The sequence below is a fragment of the Castor canadensis genome, chromosome 16, assembly GCF_047511655.1.
Source record: "Castor canadensis chromosome 16, mCasCan1.hap1v2, whole genome shotgun sequence".
NCBI classification, from domain to species: domain Eukaryota; kingdom Metazoa; phylum Chordata; class Mammalia; order Rodentia; family Castoridae; genus Castor; species Castor canadensis.
Genome location: NC_133401.1, coordinates 83,760,922 through 83,781,932, shown reverse-complemented (window position 1 = coordinate 83,781,932; position 21,011 = coordinate 83,760,922). Strand labels below are relative to the sequence as shown.

General features: G+C 45.6%; 1 long non-coding RNA gene across 5 annotated transcripts in view; it reads right to left on the bottom strand.

The window, feature by feature from the left end:
* Positions 1-20,770, bottom strand: part of LOC141418009 (uncharacterized) — a 48,743-nt gene extending 27,973 nt beyond the window's left edge. For 4 of the 5 annotated variants that reach the window (XR_012442639.1, XR_012442640.1, XR_012442641.1 and 1 more), the window contains exon 1: positions 20,179-20,424. This is a non-coding gene — a long non-coding RNA (uncharacterized lncRNA). The other variant, XR_012442642.1, reaches the window with a different exon arrangement.
* Between the last annotated feature and the right edge of the window lie 241 nt (positions 20,771-21,011).

Sequence of the window (21,011 nt, the reverse complement as noted above, 5' to 3'; positions counted from 1 at the left end):
TCTTGCTTTCTTCACTTCCTTTCTTTTTTGTTCCCTCAAAAAAAAAAAAAAAAATTCACTGGCATGACAATCCCCATCGCAGCCTCTACTTCTAGGGAAACCATCCCAGACAGTTGGTCTTAGAACAATGTCTGAGGTTGGTCACTCTGACAAGATGGCAGTTAGCATCCATCATGAATAACAAGGAGGTCATTGATAGTCCCAGGCATGCTGAGGTACTGGATTTGCTGCACTTTTGCCTATGGAGGCCAGGACCAGGAGAAGCAGGAAGGTGCCCATGACCTTTCCATGCCTCTGGCATGTGAGAAGCCTGGGGGAAACTGTGACCCAACTGACTGTGGCTCTTTCTAAGCACTGCTGAGGAAAGAAAATGACAGTCTCACTGGTGGAGTGGCTCAAGTGGTAGAGCATCTGCCTATCACGCATGAGACCCTGAGTTCAAACCCCAAAACTGTCAAAAAATTGAAAACGCAGTGAAAGACTCATGTTCAACAATTTAAAGCAAAGTGTGAGTCCCCCAGCATTGACACCACATTGACAGACCCTCTCCTCCTGCAGCTGGAGGACAGCTGGCCTGAGGGACAGGCATGGATAGAATGGGGAGAGTAGCAGAACTTCCAAGAGTGCCAATCTCAGCTGGGCATACATCTCTTACAAACAGAGGCTCTAACAGGAAAGAGGAGCCCCCAGGCTGGGAGGGGCTCTTTGTTTCTTAACATTTTTATTAGTGTAAATTAATTATACAAAGGGATTTCATTTGATATTTCCATACACGCATATAGTGTCTTTGATCATATTTGCTCTAATACTTACTCCTCTATTACTCTTTTTACCCCCTTTAAAACAATTTTAATGGATTTCACTATTCTATTTTCATACATATCTACCTCCCGCCATCACTCTCTCCTTTCCTTCCCTTGCTCCCACTAGTTCCCTCCCTCAGTCCTGCTTTTACATTCATGTCATTTTGGTTCTCACTTTTTTAGGTCTAGATTCCTCATATAAGAGAGAAAATGTAATATTTGTCTTTCTCAGTCTCGTTTAACACGATAATCTCCAGTTCATCCATTTCCTGCAAATGACATAATTTCATTCTTGATTACCTTTTTTTTTTTTTTTTTTGGTGGGACTGGGGCTTGAACTCAGAGCTTCTCACTTGCAAATTAGGTGTTCTGCTGCTTGAGCCACCATAATTTCATATTTTATGGCTGAATACTACTCTGTCGGGTATATATACCACATTTTTTTTATCCATTCATTCATGGATGGACATCTCAGCTGATTCCACAGTTTGGTTATTGTGAGTAGTACTGTGATGTACTTGGTGTTGCTGGTGTTGCTAATGTATGCTGACTTTGGTTTCTCTGTGATATAGCAGGATCAAATGGTAATTCTATTTTTAACTTTTGGGTAATTTCCATAGTGATTTCCATAGTGGCTTCACTAATTTACATTCCCACCAACAGCATATAGTCCCCACAAACAACAAACATACCCTCTCCTACCCACACCCCTCTGATATCCTTGCCAGCATTTGTTTTTGTCTGTCTTCTTGATGGTGGCCATTCTGACGAGGTGAGACAGAATCTCAGTGTCATTTTGATTTGCATGTCCTTGATGGCCAAGGATGTTCTTCTTTTGAGAACTGTCTGTTCAATTAATTTGCCATTTATTAATCGGATTATTTGTTCTTTTGGTATTTAATTTTTTGAGCTCTTTATATATTCTGGGTGTTGTTCCCTTGTCCAATAAATAGTTGGCAAAGATTCTCTCTCATTCTGTAAGCTGTCTCAGCGCTCTGTAATTGTTTCCTTTAATGTGCAATCCCAGTTTTCAATGTTTACTCTTATTTCCTCAACTATTGGAGTCCTATTCAGAAAGTCGTTGCCTGTGTCAATAGGGTGAAACACTTTCCTGATGTTTTCCTCTAGTCCGTCAAGGTTTTTGGTCTTCCATTAAGGTCTTCGATCCATCTTGAATTGATGTCTGTGCAGGGTAGGAGATAAGGATCTAGTTTCAGTCTTCTACTCACGGATGTCCAGTTTTCCTCGCACCATTTGTTGAAGAGGCTGTCTTTTCTCTAATACGTTTTTGATGCGTTTATCAAAAATAAGATGACTGTAGCTGTGTGGGGTTACTTCTGGGTCTTCTCTTCCATTGGTCTGTGTGTCTTTGTGTGTGTTACCAGTACGTGCTATTTTTTGTTACTATCTCTCTGTGACATAGTTTGAAGTCAGGTATTGTAATATCTCCAGTGTTGTTTTTTGCTCAAGATCGCTTTAGCTATTTGGGGTCTTTTATGCTTCTATATGAATTCTAGGATCGATTTTTCTACTTCTATGAAAAATGATATTGAATTTTTTTTTTACAGTACTTGGGTTTGAACTCAGGGTCTCGTACTTGATAGGAAGATGCTCTACCACTTGAGCCATGCCTCCAGCCTCAACATTGGAATTTTGATGGGGATTGAGTTGAATCTGTAGATTGCTTTTGGTAGTGTAGCCATTTTCATAATATTGATTCTGCTGATCTATGAACATGAGAGAGCTTCCCATCTTCTAGTATCTTCTTCAGTTTCTTTCCTCAGGGAGAGACAATCTGAAGACATTAATTTGAAAACCTTGAATCCCCAGACACTCCTAACATATTGGGACTGCAAGTGTCCCTGTCCCACTGGTAGAACACTGACCCCACTCCACCATCTTACCCCATCCTGCCATCTTGCTGGAATACTTTACAGAGACTTCAAACAGAGAAGGTACCTTACAAAGCAATGCCTGCCCTCCCTAGGATTTGTCTCCCACCTCTCCTACTGGCTGCACACTGGTAAACCCTGGAGGAAGAGGAGGAATCTCAGCATGAACCAACTCAGGAAGTATTCAATCACTATTGGAAAGAATAGGATCACATATCAGACCTGACCAACATGCACGAGGCCATACAGGATTCTGAGGGGTGATGAAGAGGTGTGAGTATAAATGGATAGAGTGCATTTGTTGATATGAAGGGGCTCTCTCCAGGATCATGAGATTCTACACCCTCAAAAGGGCCCTAGGAATATGGAATGACTCTTGAAAAACTGGGAAAACAAAAGGCCCAAATTGAACAACACAGAGATTCCAGGACTGCTATTACAAGCTGGAGAGAAGAGTCCAAAGATTCAGTCATCAGGACATGTCAGAATGGGCCTACTGTGTAGGACAGGAAACCCACCAGCTGACCACATCTCTGGGAGGGCTTGGAGGGCTCTCTTTTGACCACGGAGATAAGAAGTGTGTTGGTAAGGAAAGAACAGTACCATCAGAACTTCAGTGGAGGCTGTCTTCCGGAGGAGGTGATGTTATAGAACTGGGTTCTCTAGAATAAATTGTGTAATAAAATTTCAAACTATCAAACATTTAAACACAAGAAAAAAGGGGAGTGAGTGCTGGGAATGTAGCTCAGTGGCAGAGCACATGCCTAGCGTATGTGAGGTCCTGAGCTCACATATGCAAAACAAAAATAAGGTAGGTACAATGACCATGAAGGGCAGCAAGGTTGGATGGTGGCCAGGAGCCGTGACCTGCAGGCTCCTAGAACATATACCCTTAGGGACAAATCAAAAAGACAGTCAATTAGGGTACTGCTTAAAATATTTAACCAATCAAAAAAGATTAAGGGTGGATGAGCAAAAGAGAGGTCAGCTCTCCAACAGAAAATCAAAATCCCTTGCTCAGTTTGCAGTTCTGAGCCAGACTGAGGTCTGCAGCTTATTGATTGAAGGAAAGACTAAGTCCCCATGCAGAAGAATCCTACAAAACCACCAGGAGAATATGGTATTGGGATTTTCCCAACTTCCCCAAAGAAACCTGGGGATATTAATCTGGAGAGCCCTACACAGGGAATGGGAGACATCCAGATATTTTGAAGGCTGCCAGATACAGGGTCCAAGCAAAGGCTAATACTACCAAACAGACACAAGGTGCCACCACGACCCTCTTTAGAATAGGATCAGGGAGGTCATGAAATAGCTGAAGTCCTGGCCCCTGGTATGTCTCACAGTGGCTGTACTAGGCCTATGAAGCCCAAGAGTGGGTTTGCCTTTTCTTCTACAGTGCCTCAGCTAATACAATCACATAAGGACTCATGGGTTCCCTGACACACCAACAGGACCTGAATAATATTGCTTCACAACAATAAAGTCTTTGGAGCTGGGTTTTTTTTTTCGTTTTTTTTTTTTTTAGGTACTAGAGATTGAACCGGGCCTCACACATGCTAAGCAAGTACTCTACTACTAAGCTAATCCCCCCAGATCCTGTAACAAGAGACTTTTAAAGCATAGTAGGTGCCATGATGACATATGACTATGGACTCCATGATCCTACTATGTATCCCAGCATCCAGAAGTTGCTAGCTTGCTAGAGTAATGGGATGGCCTCCTGAAGGAACAACTGCAGCACCAACTTAGAGATTTAACACTATGTAAATGGGATACAGCATACATCTTACATGGTAAGATGTCCCCAACAGGTAGTGTGTTAGTCAGTTTTCCATCTCTATGACAAAACATCTGAGACAATCAATCATCTTAAGTCAGCTCATGATTTCAGAGGTTTCAGTCCATAGTCTCTTGGCCCTGTCACTTTGAGCCTGTGGTGAGGCAGAACATTGTGGCAGAAGTATATGATGACGCAAAGCTGCTCACTTCATAGCCGACAGGAAGCAAAGAGAAAGCTCACTTCTCCCCAAACCCAGTAAGCTATGAATCCATAAATGGTTCAATCCATTCATGAGGTAAGAGCCCTCATGATCCAGTCACCTCTCATAGGCCCCACCTCTGAACTCTACTGTATTAGGGACCAAACACGGGAGATTTGGGGGACATTTCAGAGCCAAATCATAACAGGTTTCTCGACAAAGGATGCCATCACTCTCAGGAATCCACTTGAGAGTTTTCCTCTCTGTCCTTGAAAGTTCAACCTCTGTAGATCTACCAGTCTTGGTACCAGAGTGGGCAAATGCTTTGCTATGGTTTCAGCATGCTTGGAATCCCCGAAGTCATATAGTCCTGGCATTAAGAGGGTAGAAACTTAATCCTATTACAGTGCTTTGTGCCTGGGGACATGACTTGGTGGCAAAGTGCTCGCCTACCATATGGGAGACAGTGGGTTCAATCCATAGCACTGAAAAAAATAAAAAAGAGAGAGCCCGGAAACACACAGATAGACACACACATTCCTGCCCTCTGTTTTGCCATGTGTGCTCTGCAGCGCCTCAGGACTCTGCCAGCAGCCAAGCCATCACCACCAGGTGAGGCCCAAGGCCTTTACTTTCAAAATAAACCGTAAAGTAACCTGTCTCAGGTAGCTTGCTTTAGTTATGAAAAGCTGACTAATGCCTGCTTCCACCAAGGAACACAGTAAGGATCCCTTATTAAACTCAGTTGCCTTCCAATCGCTCTGGTGTCTACCAGAGACAGCAGACAAGGAAAGGGATGACCAGGATGTCAAATGTAAATATCCTTGATCTTGGTGATGGGGCACTACTTAATGGAAGAGGAGGACGGGTTTGGCACTCATGTGCCCTGTCTTGTGCATGACTGTGCTCTGGTGTGGCTACAGACAGACATGTTCATCAACCACAGCCAGTCAGTGACATGGTGACTGGAAGCTCAAACCCAGCAGCAAAGCCACCCAGCTCAGCAGATGCACTAACCAGAGGGATGGGAAACTCAAGCAGTAGAGGAGGAAAATGATGATTATTAGCAGAGCCCAGAGAACAGATGTAGAGGCAAGGGCTGTGATCTGTCCCACACACCCTTCTCTTCAGGTTTCCAGAATTGGGACCACCCAGAGGTCCCAGTTTCCTAGAGGAAACTGAGTGTGAGAAGCAGGTGGACTGAAGTGACATAAGAAGTGAACTCTAGTGGCTGCTTTGGGTGCCCTACCCAGACATCCTGGTGGGACTTGCGGCTTAGTCCCAGCTTCTGCGTCAGCTGAAAACTGGCCACTCTCTTTCCCAAAGGATTGCCCTCAGCCAACTGGGAGCCCCCCTTTAAAGAAGCTGTACCCCATATCCCACCTGCAGAGCAGACAGTGGAGTGGGACACGAGAGGAGAGTCCTCACTGGAGGTAGGGCCAACACCAGGGTGAACTTTGTGTCCAGGTGCCCAGTGAAATCATACTGAAACCTGTCTCCAGGTAAGACAGCTTTCCTTCAGCTTGTTCTCCCTGGCCTGCCCAACTCTTACCCTAAGGGCAGAGTAGAGGAGCATAGAATCCCAAGGTCACATGGGGCCAGGGGCTCAGAAGGGTCTTGTGCTTGTGCTGTCTTAAAATTCTTTTTTTTCTTTTCTTTCTTTCTTTTTTTTTTTTTTTTTTTGAGATGGAGTGTAGCTATGTTGCTCTGGCTGGCCTTGAACACCTGAGCTCAAGTGATCCTCCTGTGTCAGTCCCCTGGTAGCTAGGATTCAGGTGCACATCACCCCATCCAGCTACATCTTGAAATTCTTAATACTTTTATCTTTGAATCTGTTTTGTGACATCCTATGTAAATTGAGATAAAATGATAGAAACACACAGGAACTCAGAGCCTCAGCCCACCAGTGATGCCATCTCATACATGTCACTACTTCCTGTCCCCTGACACCCCACCTTCTACCCTGCTTCTCCCCTCCTGCCCTGATAAGTAATGGCTGCTGCCCTGTGCCCCTGGTAGGGGCCTGTGTGCACACACCTCAGGGCAGGCAGGTGGTGGCTGCCCCTGCCCCTGATGAGCAGCACCAGGGCACATTTGGCAGGTGTTGTCATGGCGACAAGCCTTCCCCCTACCCACAGTCCAGGTGCCTAGACAACCTGGTACAGAGGTGGCAGTCACCTAGGGTTGCCTTCCTCTGTGGGTTGTAGCAGATGGCCTGAGCAAAGAGTAGATACTGGCTTGACACACTCGGATGTCCTCATGCCCAGGAAACCCTCCCTTCCACATTCCCAGTGTCTGGCTTGTGTTCATCTCCATTGGCTGGCTTGAGGTACCTTCTGGGGAGAAGACACAAAATTACACGTAATGTGATTGTTGTGAATCCAGTTAAATGCTTTGATAGTTCACTTAAAACTGTCATGCGCACTGGGCACCAGTGGTTCACACCTGTAATACTAACTAATTACGAGGCTGAGGTTTGGAGGACTAGAGTGCCAGGTCAGCCCAGGCAAATACCTCAAGAGACCCCATCTCCAAAATAACCAAAGCAAAATAACTGGAGGTGTGGCTCAAGCAGTAGAGTGTCTGCTTTGCAAACACAAAGCTCTGAGTTCAAACTCCAGTCCCACCAAAAAAAAAAAAAAGAAAAAGTCATATGCAAGCTAAAGATGAACAGTGAAATTCATGCTAATAATTTAATTTTTAAATTTTCCTTTATTTGGAATTACATTAAGTAGCAAATTAACACCATGGCAAGAAATCACAGGAGGCTACTTCACTTTATAGCAACCCCATCTCCAGGTAACTAATCTAGTCCCATGAGAAAAACATTAATGCCTCCTAAAGAACTCATCACCTCTTCAAGGCCACAACTCCCACCATCACTACAGTGACAAGCAAACTTCAACATAAGTTTCCAGGAAGCCAAACTGTATTCAACCATTCAACCTGGCTATGGCCAATGCACAGATCAACTCTAAGCATGGGTAGCAGGACCTCCAAGTTATAGAAAGGACACTCAACCTCAATGAGGTGAAGTTGTTTGCTCAAGGTCACTCATTTAGCAAGTGACGATTTAAGATTAAGAGACAAGGAGCATTCATGACTATATATCTATGTGTATGTGGTCTCTCTACCTCTTCTTATAAAGTTACTCAGATCCCGTCATGGGACAGTGCCTTAATGACCTCATTTATCCTAATCACCTCCCAGAGGCCCGATTCTAAACACCACGATGATTTGGGCTTCCACCCTCTTCTATTAACATATGACTTTGGGGACTAAACTCCTGCAAGAGTTTGGGGGACCAACCATATTCAAACCATAACAGTTGGTTTCACAAAGGGAAAAAGAAAAGTTACTTTTCTAAGAAGTGAGAATGGATATTGGGCCAGTAAAATCCACAGATGACTTCCAAGTACCAACAGCCAAAAGCATGATATTAGCTGGCCGTTGGTACCATGCAGCCTGTCATCCCGACACCCAGGAATCTCAGGCAGGAAGATTTTGAGTTTAAGGCCAGCCTTGGGCTACATAGTAAATTAAGTGAGACCCTGTCTCAAAAAAAAAAAGAGAAAAAAAAAAAAAAACAGGAAAGGATGGTAGCATGCAGTCTGATAAACCTAGTGAAGGTAAAAGATTCTAATTTTGTTCTGCTCAGCAGTGAGAACTGGGTGTGGCTTGGACACAAGTTCAATTTTTTCTTTCTCTTCTCACTTCTGTACCCAACTAACTAACACTAACTTAGACACTGTTGACACTGAAGCAAGGAGCAAGGAGACCCCTGAATGCTGTGTATGCAGCTGGAGCAGACTTAGTGCACGTCTAGGAAAGGGGAGCTTCAAGTACAAAGGTCCTGAAGGAGCCGATGGTCAATATAAGTAAGTAAGGGAGAAAGTGTTGGAACAGGGTGAGAGCCACGCAAGTCCTACCCAAGGTTCCAAGAGGAGCCACCACCCCTGATGAAATCATTAGGATCACTATAGGTTTATCACAGTCTGATGCAGCTGCTCCAGAGGCAGAGGAGGGGATCAGTGAGTCCAGAAGTTCAAGGCCAGCATGGACAACTTAATGAGATTCTACTTCAAAAATTGAAATTAACTATTAACCTTTTCCTCAATCTTATATGTGGTGTAAATGAAGGCTTTTTCTTTTATAGAACTAAGATTTTTTTATACTTCTATGACAATCTAAAGGTAAATAATATTCTTGTCATGCACATTCACAAACAGGTGCTGGCCTGTGTGCCCTACCCCCTGTTGAAACTCTGGAGCTCTCTGGAAATAGGACTTCTTTCCTCCCTCAGGCAATACTAGCTAGCTTTTTCAGCTAAGCACTATTACAGCCAAGCTGCTCTGACCTTCAACCTCCAACTGGGGCCCAGGTGGAAGTTGCTGGGGAAGAGTTTCTTTGTGCTATCACATCTGGACAAGCCAGTTCTTTTTCAAGTCAGGGTGGATCAATCAACAGGCTCTACTGAAATCCTGGAGGTAATTAAAAGGGTGGGGGCTGGACTTGGCCTCCAGAAGGAAGAAGGGAGGGAGCTGTACAGATATTTCTTTCTGCAATGCTAGCACACAAAATTGGCACTGGTTTCTGTGTTGCCCCTCAGGCCTTCTAGTTTTGGAGGCAAAAACCTAGTGCAGAGGTGGGTTGGGGCCTGAGACTTTAGGCATCCGTTTCTGGCCTTTTATCTGAAGCAGTGGTTTGCAATAGGGGTAGGGGTTGAACCCCACCTCAGGGTCCATTTCAAAATACATGGAGACATTTTTGGTTGTGACAACTTGGAGTGGGGAGGGCAGTGCTACTGCTATCCAGTGGGTAGAGGCCACAGATGCTCCTAAACAGCCCAGGAAGCCCCCACAACAAAGAACTATCCAGTCCCAAATCCCAACCCTGATCTCAGACAACAGGAACAGGAGAAAGAAACTCAAATATTTAAGGGCCTTTCAAGTGCCATATGATCTACACACACACACATACACACATACACACACACACTCGTCGCAAAACTCTACAAACTGATGCCCATTTCCCAGAGAGAAAATGGAGTCCCCAGTTAAGTGCAGTCTTCACCCATCTACTAACTACCAGAGGAGGAATCTGGATTTGGCTGTGTGTGATTCTCAGTAGAGGGCAAGGTTCTTGTCAATTTTGTGCGCCTCTATTTGCCTGATAGAAGCAAGTACCTACCAGACGTTCAACAGAGATGCACTTGAATTGACACCGGATGAATAGGTGAATGTGCGAGTTAATAACCCTGAGCGCCGTGCACATTTCCTCCCATCATTCCCCCAGATAATAAAGATCTTTATAATATCCTTCCAGGGTTCAAACCAGCAATGTTGCAAGGCAAGAATGGCAATCTCCTGAGGCCAGTGCAGGTCAAAAGAAGAATCTACGGCACGAACGCAGGGACGTTACAGAGACCAAGCTTACCCAGGACTGATGGGCTGGCAAGCCACCAGGAATCAGAGTGACCTGTGGCCTTTTTCATTTCTACATCTTATTTTTTCTCTCCCAAAATATGACTTCCTGTGGTGAACCATCGTGCACACGGCCTAATATAACAGCCTCGGCTTTATCAAGGCTCCCCTTAGTCAGTGAGGTTAGCCTGTGTCTTAGTCCATTTCCTTCTGCTATCACAGAGTAATTAAGCCTGTGTGATTTATAAAGAAGAGAGTTCAAGCCCCAGTACTGCAAAACATAAATAAATGAATAAAATAAAACAAAACATGGTGGAAAAGTGAGTCTTGTGGTGCGGAAAAGCAAAACACGAGGGCAGCCTTATCTTAAGACAACAGGCTCTCACAGTAACTGACCTGGTCCTGCAAGAATTAACACAGTCCCTTGAGAAAGGCATTCATCCTCATAATGACCTAATCACCTCTTACAGGTCCTACCACCTGTCAACACTGTTCCATTAGGACTGAGTTTTGACATAGTCTCAGAGGGCTGGAACCATATTCAAATCTTACTAGTCTGCTGTCCCAGTTATAAACTCCCTTGGACTAAAAAGAGAAGGAACTGCTGAAAAGAGAGCTTTGGATCCTGATGCCCTATGAGCAGGAGAGAGGTTGAAGAAGTATTCAGTAGCAAACACAAGTTATGTGTCATAGAAAAGGATGTTTAAATTCATCAAGGGGAACCAAGGGTACAGAGGCAGAGCCTCAGAGGACCAGCTGATAGAATTGGACACTAAGCAAGGCAATGGTAGTATCTGCTTGACTGGATTTCAGAATTGCTGCACGTCCTGTTTTCTCCTTTTTGAGTAGAAATGTTTACTGCAATTTTCTAGGGTCTAACCCACCATGCACATTGGGTGTGGTGCACAGATAACTTGTTAGTTAGCTTTCCATTACTGTAATGAAATACCTGAGATAAATAATTTAAAAGGGAGAAAGGTTTAGTTGGGCTTCTAGTTTTAGAGGTTTCAATCCATAATTGGTTGGCTTTGCTGCTCTTAGGCCTGTGGTGAGGCAGTAGCTCAAGGTGGGAGTGCGTGGTAGAAGAAACTGCTTCCCCAAGGGAGGCCAAAGAGCTAGAGCTGGGGTCCCAATACCCCCTTCAAGGACACACACCCAATGACCTAACTTCCTCTCACTAGGCTCCACCTCTTAAAGGTTCCACCCACCTTCCAGCCCCAGAGGTGCGGGACCAAGCTGTTAACATATGGGCCTTTGAGGGACAAGTATCTAAGCCATAGTACTTATCACCTCAATTCACAAATCTTCAGATCAAAAAGATCACAATTCCAGTCTGTAACTGAACACACTCAAGACTCCTCACTCAGAGCAAGAGGAGACACAGGAGATGGGTTTCTGGTCTGAAATCCTCAACCTGGTAGTATGGAATGTTTGGGGAGTCTCACATTGCATACTCTCATGTTGCAGGAAGGAGGAATGTAAATTACTTGTGGCCAGAGGCAAGCTATGGAAGTTTTAAAATATGGCTTCCAAGATCTCTGGCATGCCTACTGCTGAAAAGTAGTGTCTGAGCTGGGTATGGTAGTGCACACCTCCTGGTACTTGAGAGGCAGAGAGAGAGAGGAGGACTTGTGAGTTCAAGGCCAGCACCTGGGCTACATAGTGAGTTCAACAGATGAATGGCTAAAGAAAATGCACTAGATACACAGAATGGAGTTTTGTGTAGTCATGAAGAAGAATGAAACTATGTTGTTTACAGGACAACGGGTAGAACTGGAGATCACCACGTTAAGTGAGATAAGATAGACTCAGAAAGATAGGTATGGCATTTATTCTCTCATATGTAGAATATAGAAAAAATAAATATAGAAGAAAATAAATAAAGATAACACAAAGTAAAAGAGAAGAGGAAGGGGGCTGGGGGAAGAAAAAAGGAAGTATGAGAGGGAATGGAGGGTGATAGGATTGAAGTATATTATATGCCTGTTTGTAATTGTCACAATGAAACCCATTATTTTATACAATTAATACACACTAATAAAAATTTTATTAACCTATCGCATAAGGTTATTACGAGGTTTAAAATCAGAGAATACATGTAATATCCCTTAGCCCAGGGTATACAGTAGGTACTCAAAAACAACTCTCATGGTTGTTAGTTGCTTGTTGGTATGGGTTGGGCCAGTGTTGACAGGTGAGGCCTCAGATACCGAATGGGACCTCCCCCTGTGAGGGGACGTTGGTAGAGTGCCAGCTTGCCTGGTGTGACAGGCTCTGTAGCTGAGGAAGTCTGGAAGCAGAGCTCCCAAGCGAGGGGAGCCATTGCATGGTTCCCACCCAGTGCTGAGTGGGAACTGGCTCATCCTACACCCTTGAGCACCGTGGATGTGAAGGTGAAAGGTAAAATGCAGGGTGGAGAAATGACCCAAACAATGTATGCACATAATAAAACAAAAAAAGAAAGGTGAAATGCAAACAGGGTAAAGGAGACAGTCATCCACAGCACTGTGCACAGGAGTGGCCCCTGGAGAGGGGCTGGACATCAACTCTGACTTCATGCTAGTCGATTTAGCCAGTGAAATGCTAAGTAAAAATTGGCAGAAACACCGGTTTGTGCTGATGACCATCTGAAGCAAGAGATGGAGGCTGGTAGAGTGGCTCAAGTGGTAGAGCACCTGCCTAGCAAGAGTGAGGCCCTGAGTTCAAACCCCAGTACAGCCAAAAACAAAAGCAAAGCAAGAGGTGGTGAGGTCCCTGCAATTAGGAAGCTTTTGGTGACAATGTGAATTCAATCATTCTTGCCTTTATTCACTCTTTCTACCACCAGAATGCCTTCCCTGAGGTCATCCCTGTGCCTCCAGTCCTGGCTAAGCCATTCTTTACCATTAGCCAGAATAAACATTCTAAAACACAGTGCTAACCCTGACACTCCCTGCTTTAAAGTTTTTGCTTGGTCCCTGTTGATCTGTGGACAAAGTCCAAACTCTTTAACATTGTTTATAAGAAACTTTATGGTCTGCCTTGAAACCCTTCAATGGCTTTGAATTGATTTTTGAATGGAATCCAGACTCTTCTCTGTGTCCTGCTAGGCCCTGCATGGGCTGGATCCTCCCAGCCTTTCTGATTACCTCCCCTTGCTCAATGTACTCCACATACACTGGTCCCTAACATGCCTCAGAGGCTTTGCACTTCTCTTGCCTCTGCTTGAGGCTCTCATCCTTGAGTCCCTTTCACAGTCAACTCAAATACCTCCAGTCAGCCTTCATAAGGGCAACCTTGGTAACCCTGCCTTGGGAAGTCCACAGTCACCCTGAGTGTGTACTTCTGCTCTGCAATAAAATTTTCTCCCAGCTCCTTACTTTGGCTTCTAAATTTCTTTCTCTGGAGAGAAAAAGCAAAAACAAAAACAAACAAAACAGCCTTCCCTGACCACCCAATGTGCTTCACGCACATCAAAGAGCCTCTCCTTCCTCTGTCTCTCTCTCTCTCTCTCTCCATCCTGTTCACCCCATTGACTTCCTTAACAGCATTTAAGCTATTATTTTCTCCTTCATCTGAGGCCCCTTGAAAGCAGAAATCCTACCTGCCATGGTCAATGCCCTAAACTCACAAGAGAGTCCTGGCATAAGGCAGGTAAATGCGCCAATGTTTTGTTGAGCACAGGAATCTGCACCTTCCAGATTTGGAATCCAAGGCTCCCAGAGCCACATCTGACTGATTTCACACCCTAAACACTGCTCAGAGGTGCTCACTGGTGAGCCACTGGTAAGTGGGTCAAGCCTAGGGCAGTGGCATCTTGGGTCAAATGTAAATCAAATATTGAGAAAGAAAATATCAGGCAAACATGGTGAAACACTGCTTGTGATCCCAGCTACTGAGGAGGCAGAGGTAGGAGGAATACAGTCTGAAGACCGCCCAGGCAAAAGTATGAGATCCTATCTGAAAAAAAAAAAAAACAAAAAACCTAAAGCTAAAAGGGCTGAGAGTGTGGCTCAAGTGGCAGAGCACTTTAGCAAGTTCAAGGCCCTAAATTCAACCCCAAATTCCACAAAAAAAAAAGAAAGGAGAAAATATCAACTGGCCTGAAAACATATACTTAGAAATGTAGGTGACGTGCATCCTGCCCGGGGCCAATAGCTGCTGCGTGCCACCCCCGCCTGTGCACCATGTTCTGCCCCCACCTGCCCCCACACTCTTATTCCTTGGCTGATGGTTCATCTGAGCACAGTTTATTTCTGGCTTCTTCCTTCTGCCATCTATGGGCTTTTGCACAGAAAGTGTCAGAAGATTGGTCTCATGGATGAAAGAAATATTGAGGAGGTGCTTTTTTCTTTTTAATATCCTGCTTTCAAAGCTAGCAAAAAGACTTTTGGACTAGCCCCAGGTTGGGAATATTCACAAGGCTCTAAGCTCCAGAAAGCTATTTTTGCTGGGGAGTTGGTTAAGCTTTTGATTTCCAAAGCTCTGGTTTCCAAAGAAGAACCATGCAAACTTTTCTCATTATACACGATGGCCTCCCAGCCTAAGGCAGGGGCCTGTCCTTAGGTGCTCTTTGTCCCTCGTTCTACTGGTACCGCGTTCCCAAGCCTCCTCCTCACCCCATTACCATGGGCTTTCTAACAGCTGTTTCACCTCTGGCGTCACCATACAACCTCTGTACACATACACACACCCTGGCACAGCCCCTCCCCAAACCCACACCCACACCCACACCCAATAATGCCAAGCTCTTCAGTGTTAGGAAAGCTTCGCTCATTCATCCACTAATTCATTCAATCATATATCAGTCTGAGCTGTCTGCAGGCCAGGTACTGTATTAAGAGTTGAGTGTCGTAGGCTGAGTAAAGTCAGACTAAACAATATCACAATGAACGCTATGACCAAAAGTACTTGAGGGAGGGGAGGATACAAGGAAAAGGTATAAGAAAGCGAATATGGTGGAAATAATGTGTACTCATGTATGAAAATGGAAAAATGAGGCCTGTTGAAAATACTCCAGGAATGGGAAGAAAGGAGATAAAGGAGAAAGATGAAGGGGATGAATTCAACTGTGACATATTGTAGGAACTTTTGTAAATGTCACAATATATCCCTAGTACAACAATAAGAAAAGAAAGAGAGAGAGAGAGAAAGAGAGAGGAGAGAAGGAAGGAAGGAAGGAAGGAAGGAAAATTCTTATATCAACCTTCACACTCATTCTGAGGATTAAAATCAGGTCAGAAAAACCTAGTGAAAAAGAGATAAGGATTATCATTTTTATCTATACGTTCTTTTTCTTTTTAAATAAAAATAGTCAACAATTTAAAACAAGAAGTACTGGAGTTCTACAAGAAGGTCAAGGTAGCACTGGATCTGATCTGCTTGCGATGGCAGTGGGGAGCAAGCTGACCCAATACTTCAATGAAGACTTCACTACCAACTTGAGTGCTTTGCCTCTCTCTGAGTCACCACCAAGGCTACCCTTTTGTTCCCAGTGCCAGGTCTAAGTTAAGCATTTTAGACACAAGAAGTCATTCCATCTTCACACAGGCACAATGGCATGGGGACCGTTTTATCTCCATTTTACAAGTGAGGAAAGTGAGGCATAGAACCACAAAATTATCACCCCCGCAGTTGTGCAACCAACCAGGATTGAGGCCTAATTCTGCATAAATATGATACCTAGTTCTTAACTCCACTCTCCTGTAACCTGGCGAAAGCCTTGATAAACCACTCTTGGCGTCCCAGGCCAAGAAGGTCAACTGTAATTAAAGACGATGTTAGGAAGTCCAGGATGGCTCCTGGGCCAGGCTCTCCAGTTCAATGATTCACTGAGACCAATGGCACTGAAGTCCTTTTGTTGTCATTAATTGTTGGCTGCTAGAAGTTTCTACAAGGATAAGATTCCATGTTGCATCTGAAGGACTTGTACCAACCCATTCACTTTAATGATTCATGAGTTCCTGTTCCAGGCCAGAACCCATGCTAGATTTAGGACCATCATCAAGCAGAGTGAATTCCAACCCCAAACTCAGCTGGAGGTATGGCTCAAGTGGTAGAGCACTTGCCTGGCAAGCATGAAGCCCTGAGTTCAAGCCCCAGTACTGCCAAAACAAACAACCCCATGCTCTATGGAGTTAGTGGTGCAGGAGACAGGCAAGTGAACAGGTGATTTTATTATCATGCAGTGACTAGAAAGGTAAAGTTATGTGCAGGGACCACAGAAGAGGGGACATTTTGCTAGAAATAGGGAGTTTCTAGGTTGGGTATTTATTAGGAATAAGTGTTTAATGGAAGCTCTAAAAGAACACCTTCCACTGCAAAAGTGGTGAGCGGCATGCATTCAGTTTGCTATAAGTGGTTCTTATCTTACTGGGTCATATAATGAAGTGTAAGCAGAGGAAAAAGCAGCAGCTCCAGAAAGCCACAGAAGCCAACTGTGACTGGTCACATAGTCTAGCTAAGGGGTTGGCATTCTATGTTGTTGACAACATGGCAGAAAGAGACACGGTTCTGAGACCTGGAAATGACCATCCGGTTTGCTTTTGAGAAAATTCTAGCACTAAGGTATCAGAAAAAGCCAGCCAAGAAGCAGGGGGTGAGGGGGTCTTGAAGAGTATCAATGAGAGATGCCAAGGCACTAGAGCAAGGAGATGCCAGCAAGAGGACTCCCTGCCTGGTTGGATGTGCACTGAGAGGGCAGGAGGAGTCCAGAATGACTCCTAACTCTCAGTCTTGGGTGAATGGGTGGTGGCTGATATTACCAGCTGAGACAGGGCCTTTATGAAAAGGAAGACGGGGCAGAAGGATGGTGGGGCTGGACGCTGAGGTTGAAATGCCAGAAAGCAAGATCAGCATGCAGAAAATTCCAGAAAGACTGATCACATAGAACTCATTCCCGGTTGTGTCACCCCCAACTGGGTGCTAGGGAGATGCAAATTGTTAACTAAGGGACCAACCTGACTTCTATGACAAAATATGGATTGTATTCCCAACATGAGGAAGGACCAACAGGCTAAGGAGAACCCTAAATTTCCTAATGACTTATTCCTAAGCTTTCAGGAAATGATACCACCATCTAGCCCAAAGGTCAAGGCCAAGCCCTAAAATGTACTACTCTTCATGCCTTCCTTCCCCTCATCCAGTTCATCTCAGCAACCATTCTGTCTCAACACGGCACCAGTCACTCTTGATCTTCCTGCTTTCCTGTCCTTATAGCATTTACACAACGGAAAACAGTATTCTATATCTTATGCTTGTCACTGTCTGTATCTTCCCTGTAAGGAAAGCTCCAGGAGGGCAGGGGCTTTGTCCTGTTCATTGACATTTCCCTAATCCCTAGAACAGGGCCTGGGCATTATTGGAATTCAATAAGCACTTTGTTAAAAGAAGTTTGGGGCTGTGCGTGTGGCAAAAGTGGGGGGGGGAGGTGCTTGTTTGTTTTGTTTTTTTTGTGGTACTAGGGATTGAACCCAGGGCCTCCCATGTGCAAGGCAAGCACTCTACCATTTGAGCCACACTTCCAGCCCTTTCATGCTTTAGTCATTTTTCAGATAGCACCTCATGTTTTTGCCCAGGGTCAGTCTCAGACCATGATTCTCCTACCTACAGTCTCCCACGTAGCTGAGATGGCAGGTGGGCACTACCACACCTGGCTTATTGATTGAGATGAATCTTGATAACTTTTTGCCTAGACTATCTTTGAACCACAATCCTCCCAATTTCTTTCTCCTGGGTAGCTGGGATTACAGGTATGCACCACCACGCCCCTATGAAGTTCTTGATCTGAACACTTCCCCTCCTCCCATCTCAACCGCTGCATAACTCCTGGAGTGTCCCCAGAGTCCCCCAGACTTGGTGGCTGATTGCAGGAGGGTAAGGTGACAGTCTTGAGATGACTGGCCTTTCCATTTTCAAGTCATGGCAGCTCTCCAATCCACACAGCAGCCAGAATAATCTCTAAAACCACAGAGCATGACATCTTAAGATCTTCCAGTGGTCCCTGAGGCTCTGGATGTCACCTCTCCAACCTGGTCTCCTGACAGGTGACCCTTGTTCCCTACTCCACACATACCATGTCTTCTATTCCTCAAACCAACTACTCCAGTACCAGCCACACCTTTACCAAACACTCATTTCCCCAGCAAGATGCATGGTTCCCAGCTCCAACACCACCTCAGAGAGGGCTTCCTGCCCTTCCAATCCAAAAGAGAGCCCATCCACATCCTTCTCCCCAACCCCAGGATCATTCTAGAATACCTAGGGTTCTGCATGGGATGGGTAACAAGAGCAGGTAAAAGAGGAAGAGAAAGGTTGTCCACCACTTCTGGATGGGCCTGGGGACTAAGAAGGATGTTTATATTAAAAATAAAGAAGTAAATAAAAGTATGTTTACGTAAAAATGTGGAACTGAGATTAAAATAATAAAAGACCCTTTTGGACGTGGGGCCCAAACAAATACTGTAGGCAAATAGTCTAGGTATTTTTCTAGATAAGAAATATCTTACAGCACTATCTTTACAGTAGTGCTGGTGGCTCATGTAGCTACTTGGGAGGCAGAGATCAGAAGGAGCATGATTTGAATCCAGTCCTGGAAAATAGTTACGAGATCCTGTCTCCAAAACACCTATTTCAAAAAAAGGGCTGGTGGAGTGGCTCAAGTGGAATAGTGCCCACCTCAAAAGTGTGAGGTGCTGAAGTTCAAGCCACAGTACTGCCAAAAAGAAAAAAAAGAATCTTAACAGTAAGAATAACAATAGAAATAAAACCAACCTCTACCTCTATGACAAGCAGTGCGTCAAGTGCTTTATTTGCTTGCTTTGCTCTGTTTTCTTGGTGCTGGGGTTTGAATTCAGGCCCTTGTGCTTGGTAGGCAGGCACTTCACCACTTCAGTCACTCCCCCAGCCCTTATTGGCATTCTTTGCATTTCAATCCCATAAAACATATGCATCATTATTCCCAATGAGAATCAGAGATGATGTAACCTGTCCATATTTATTACCTAATAGTGGAAACAAGATTAGAATTCAAGTTTGAGTTTTAAGCATTGTATTTCAAAGAGTAATTACGAATCTTAAATGGAAAGTTTAAAAGGAAGGCCCTTGCAAAAGTGCTTCTTCACATACCTTAGTTTTTTGTCTACGTTTTAGTCTGTTTTGTATTGCTGTAACAAAATACTCGAGTCTGAATCAGTTACCAAGAAAAACAGGTTTATTTAGCTCACAGCTTTAGAGGCAAGAAAGTTCTGGCTAGTGCCTCATGCTGCTCCCTAATACTGCAGGAAAGTTTAACGCTGGTGTGGGCGAGATGCAAAATATATAGTGAAAAGGATAGTCAAGCTGACTAGGAAAGGAATACTCTCAATGGACTGAAAGGGGTTGGGTCGTCTCTAGGGTGAGAACTACGGGATCAGCATTTGGAGCTGGTATACTTATTGAGGAACTCTCAGCCCCAAGTCCAACTAGGCCCAGAATGGACTCCTGGGCCTGGTCTTCAGACCACCTGTGTGAAATTCTCAGTTCCTGTTCTATCAGGAGTCTAGGGTGCAGCTCTTGGGACTGGGTCTTAGTTGTGTGAAACTCCCAACCCGAGGTCGAGATGCTGTTTAGGATGTGGTTTACTCTTGAGTAAAGATTAAGCTCCAGGTGAGTGACAAACTTCAAAGCATCCTGTAAGAGCCCCCGCGGCCTCTGGGCTACTTGGATCCTAAGAGAATGATCACCTGTGGAGTTAAGTTTACTTACAATAGTTTTCTTCCTCTTGTCTACCTAATGCTAACATGACAGATGACACCACGTGGCAACAAGTCCATGGAGGAGTGACAAGTGGGTGAGTGTGGGAGAGGCCAGAACACCAGGCAGCCTGGCTTTGAAACGACCACGCACTCCTGCCAGACCCAACTCACCCCAGATCTACTCCAGCCCTGGAGACGGGCACCGACCCATCCCCGAGCCGAGCTGCTCAGCTCCACAGGCCCCAGCTCCGACACTTGGGCGAGTGGCAGCCCAACAAGGGACACCAAGGCTCTTTGCCTGGACTGCTGCCTTCCAAGGCCAGCTCAGCCACCTGTCGTCAGTCACTGAGCTCCTGGTCACCTACCAAACGTGGGAGGTGGGAGGCCAGAGGGGCCCCATGTCCTCTCCTGGCTCTCTGCTGGAGTCCCAGGCTGGGGGGTCCGGCTTTGCCGTGGGAGCACCTCGTTTTCTCCCTGGGGGCCAGTGTCCCCCTTACAATGGCAGGAGAGGCCCTGGGAGGGACATGGGACAATGGCACCCCGCGCTCGGAAATTGTTCTCCCTTCCCAGCTCCTGTCCCGGCTTCACAACGAGTGGTAGTAAAGTGAACAGCTGACCGTGGCTCAGAGGCGGTAGGAGTACAGTGAGCGATCCCAGAAGGCGCTCAGCAGAGTGCCTCGCGCGGCAGCGGCCATTGTCGCCGTCTCCACTCCGACCCCGTCATTCACGGTGTGTCCACTAAGCAGTCGTGAATGACTCGAGCTCACAAATGTACTCAGAGGTCTGGCACCCTGCACTTTGCACTGTCTGCGGCACGACGACCAGCTTTTCGGCCTCAGAGGGAAGTCCGTGGCTGACAGGACAGCCATGACAGTCCTCGCAGAGGACCGGCCGCGTCTGCCCTTTCCGCTGCGGCGGGGAGCGACCCGAGCCCGGGGATGGCCGGGCCCGCCCACCTCACGTGCCATTGGTGGACTCCTCGCTGGCGTGACTAAGGCCCCGCCCCCTTCTCGCTGGGACCACTCTGAGGCGATCTCCGGAAGCGGAGGGGTTGGCTGGGAGGAGGGGCCGCGATGCATCCTGGGCTTTGTAGTCCGTCTGCGGAGCTGCAGCCAGAGAGCGGGACCTCCGGACGCGGAGAACTACACTTCCCAGCAGCGCCGTGGCAAGCGGGGAGAGGGAGTTTGCGTCACGTGGG